Consider the following 4,760-nt stretch of genomic DNA (forward strand, 5'->3'; position numbering starts at 1 on the left):
TGTTTTTTTTTTTTTTGTGAAAAAAGCAAACTTATTTGGTGTGGGTTGAAAACTGGACACTTATTCTTATTGAGCTGTTTTACGTAAAACGGGATATTCGATCCTTCATCCCTTTATGCGCGCAACTCCTTTTTTAGAGTTTTAAATTAATGTATTTCTGTAAAAAAAGGCGGCTACTTTTTCGGTCAAATAAAGCTTAATATATATTAATTTCACACTTTCAATCGCTCCACAAATTTTTGATATTTTAATCTAATTTTTTTAAGACTTACACACTAGAAGTACACAACAACAAATAAACACCACATGGCTCAAATATTTTGACTATATTTTAACTGTACTCAATGCTTAGTTCGTAATTTGTCTGTAAACAAAGTAATTTTTTGTAATATTTTTTTGAGTTTCAAATTTTTTTAATCAAATTTTTTTTTTAATTAATTTTTTTATTTTGTTTTTATTTTTTATTTAAATTTTTTTTTTAATTTTTTTTTTTTTCTATTCAAAGAGAAAAATATGTACTCAAGGATATTAGCGTTTTCATTTTGAAAGTCTTTCATATTTGTTGCAAAGTTTTGTCTACATTTTAGTTATTTAAATAGTTTACTTTGTGTTAAGTTGCAATTAAGCTGCAAAAATGTTCCAGTTATTAATTACATACTTATAACAATATGTATATATGTATGTATATATGAAGTATCATATGTAAGTGGGTTGTCAAGTAACACATTGGTTATGTATATGCGTATGTACGTATGTATATCTTATTGAGTTTTTCTAAAATCGGTACACATATAAATTGTTTGAAAGGTAATTATTTGAGAAAAAAACTTTCACGAGTCGTCTGTCATTTTTTCTCATTTTTCTTTCGTTTCTTTTCCTTTTCTTTTCTATAGTAAAACCTTAATGTTTAAATAGACACCAATAGTAAAGTTAGCATTGTTGATTGTTATTTTTATTTGCAATTTTAACATTAAGAATCGTATGATGTATGCATTTTGGTCTTACAACTATTTAATTTAATTCGTTTTATAACGTTCAATGACTTCATTCTCATTTGAATTAATATGTATTTATTACTCTTATTTTCGTTTTATTATATAACATAAATTTCACTTGAAGCACACTTGGGTTGGTTTACTACTATACGTAATTAATGTTTTTTATTTGTTTGTATCTTATGCATATCTTATGCATAAAACAAAATATGTCTGTTTTTCTTTAGTTAACAATTTTTTTTATGTATGGATTTTTTTTTTTCAAAACGTGTACATCTCATATTACAGTTTTAGCTATTACAATCGTTGTTTCTCCCAATAAGGTAGTTCAGTTTGTGTGTCACATTCATTTTTTTTTAATAATTTTTATATTCATCAATGTACATATACATTAGGCCGGGTCGATTTGTGGGGAGGCAAAAAAATCGCCCATTGCTCTGTGAAAATCATATTCTAGGGATCAAAATAAGAAACTTTGCCGAAGGAACCATATCTCTAAAACGAATTCTGATGTCCCCCCCCCCCCCCCCCCCCTTTGGGTCGTAGGGGCAAATTTTGAAAAATCCCACTTTGAAATGCATATGTTTTTTTCTTTTTGGAGTTTATTTTTCTCTTTAGAAATTTATTTAGTAAGAACATATGTAAATGACAAAATGAATTTAACTTAGTAATAGAAAAGAAATAAAAAAAAAAATTATCAGAAATTAGCGTTTTTACAACCCCCTTTTAAAACCAAGACATCACTGTGATGCATTTGCACGTCGTAAACATAGTTGTGTGGGTTTTCTATTCAACCGTTTTAAAAAATGAAGGTATCACTGTGACACAATTGCAGATCGTAAAATTGCTTGTGTTGTTTTTTTTAAGCCACCACAAGACACAGCAGGTAGAATTAAAATTGTCCCTACCCAAAAGTTTGACCCAAAGGGGGGGACATCAGAATTCGTTTTAGAGGTATGGTTCCTTCGGCAAAGTTTCTTATTTTGATCTCTAGAATACGATTTTCACAGAGCAATAAGCGATTTTTAAATCGACCCGCCCTAATATACATACTTTACGCAAATAAGTTTATTTTTCGCCTAATATATTTTTGCAGTTTTCTGCTTATTCAATTCAGAAATCTGGAAAAATGCGGTGCATATGTTGAAAGTATTAAGAATATATAAAAGTGTTAGATAATTTCTTTTACCATATATTTTGTTTAAGATTTCCAGATCCTTCCGCTGGCAACAGATGAAGAAAGTATAACGAACACCGCCAGGGTTGAAGGTAGTAAAATCAATAAGTAAAATTTCTTGTTCTGGATATGATTTATGGTTAATTCAACCCGAGCCTTTGTCAAAAAAAAACAAATTTAATTTAGTTATTTCAACAGGGTAAAAGCTGTTAGTCTCAAGTTAAAGTGGAGATGTAAGAAGTAAGGACGTCTAAGTTCAGTTGAAACCGAACATTATATACCCAGCTGTGCACTTGAAACGCTGTTGTTGTATGGTTAATAGTGTTATAAGGCTGCGCAAGTATACATACATATATGGTTCTTTCTGAACTCATTTCCGCTCAAAAGAAGAAAAAAGGATACAGAAGCTAGCACTAGAGAAGTTGAGTAGAGAAAAATGCTATGAAAAAAACGTTTGTGCCAAATTTCGTTCGGATTGGGAAATTTTTGTTCGACTTATGGCATTAAAAGTATTTTAAAAATTTGTTTAAGTTGTTTTCTTAGCTCAACCATGCCACTGCTGAGGTAGAATATCAGTAAAATGTAGTTAAATACCATAGAGTTATTACAAACTTTGTTAAGGTTTGACCTTTAGGAAAAGTGGGTGTGGTCTTTAACCATTCTTTGATTATCTTCAATCAGTCTATGTAATTTGGTAAGGATGAAGTATCTGCCAAATTTCAATGTAATATCTTTAACGACTTTTGATTAACGGCTTGTTTAACTTCCAAATTATCTTCTTCTAAATGTGGGTGGTGCCACGCCCATATTCCAAAATTTTTGGGAATTTATGTTTTGTGTCATAAAACCAATCCATCATTAGCTTAGCGGTATTCGTTTTTGAATTATCTCATTTTTTTTCCATTTTTCTATAGAATTGGCCTGGTTCGGTTAAGCTTTATTTTTCAGCGAAGTACCAGTTCCATATCATAGCCACAAAAAACTTGGAGAATCTGATAGCGCGTCACATGAACACATTTGCATATATTTAGACGCGCCGCCCACGATATCGGCGCGGAGACACAATAAGCGCGCTCAAATGAGCTATCAACCTCTGGATCACGATCAAATCTCACTGGAACGATCGCTATCATTTCTATGTGAGTTTGCAGTGCATAAGTCATGTGTATACATAATAGGGTGCCCGATACTTACAAAATTGTTTTCCCAAATCAGCTCTCAGGAGCTATGTACAAAAATCAATTGGACATTTTGTTGTGGTTCTTATATTTTTCATATTTTTATTTTTTTTAATGTATCATTATTTTAGTGTGATTCAAAATTAATATATTGTTATTATTTTATGGCCTTAATAATTTGTTGTCAAACTTAAACCCTAGTGCATACGTCTGTAAGTGCTACCAAGTAAAAAGAATAAGTTGTCAAAAATCGACTACAAAAACTAAATCATTAGATAAATATCTCGAGCACAACGTTGTTTTTGCATTTGCTTGTTAAATTTTAATCGGAATCTGGATCAGCGTTCACTGAATCTCAGGTAATAAACGATTGACTTATAGAAACATGGACGGGTCTATGGGAAAGTATTATTTTTGAAAATACCCTACTTTTGATCCTAAATAGAGCTATGAACATATGCACCGCTCAATCCATTGTCGTTGAGCAGTTGAGTCCCCCTTTTCTAGCACAGCGAATTAGGCACTCAATAGTCCAGATTTCCTTTGTTGTACAAAATGTTCATTCCCATACACAAATGTAGTAATATATTAGTTCAATAACCGAAACAAACATACATATGTACATCAGATAAACTACTTAATGAACAAGTATGAAATTTCTGTTTCCATTTGTCTTGCATTATTTTTTGGCTTAATTGGAAATACTGCAAGTGAACATCGTCAGTTTTTGAACTCAGGCTAATGCAATAGTTACGTATTTTACATAAGTACATAGTGTACGTAAAACAATCTTATAAGTAAGTATAAATGTTTTGATTGTTTTAACCAAAATATGAAGCATAGCCGCGAAAAACCGGGTGAAATATTTCTTTTAAATATTGTTTTCTTTTTCATATCAGCTTTTACCAGTGATAGGAAGAACCATAAAACAAAAAAACTTCCTTTGAATTCAAAATTTAAATTTTATTTTTTGGTTGTTTTTTGCCATTGATCTGATCTACATAAAAAATATTCTTGATTTAATCTGATGACTCATACAATCCTGAAATTATCCCGATTTTATCCCGAAAGCAATACTTAAATAACCCGAAGATAGACCTGAAATAATACCGAATTCATCCTTAAATATATCCCGAAACCATATAGAAATAGTGTCGAAATGATTTAGAACACAACCCCGAATCAGTAATTAAATTATCCCGAAATTAATCAGAAAGATTCCCTTAATTATCCGGAAAACTATTACGAATAGTTCCATAACTATCCTAAAATTGTCCGAAGATGTCGCGAAACGATAGAGAAAACACTCACTAAATTATATATAGTATGTACTAGCAAATGGTCCAGAAATAATTCTCACATGATTCACACTTTATTTTTCAAAAATTGGTTACACTCCAAATATATAGG

This window comes from Eurosta solidaginis, chromosome 5 (assembly GCF_040869045.1).
Source record: "Eurosta solidaginis isolate ZX-2024a chromosome 5, ASM4086904v1, whole genome shotgun sequence".
In the NCBI taxonomy this organism is placed as follows: Eukaryota; Metazoa; Arthropoda; class Insecta; order Diptera; family Tephritidae; genus Eurosta; species Eurosta solidaginis.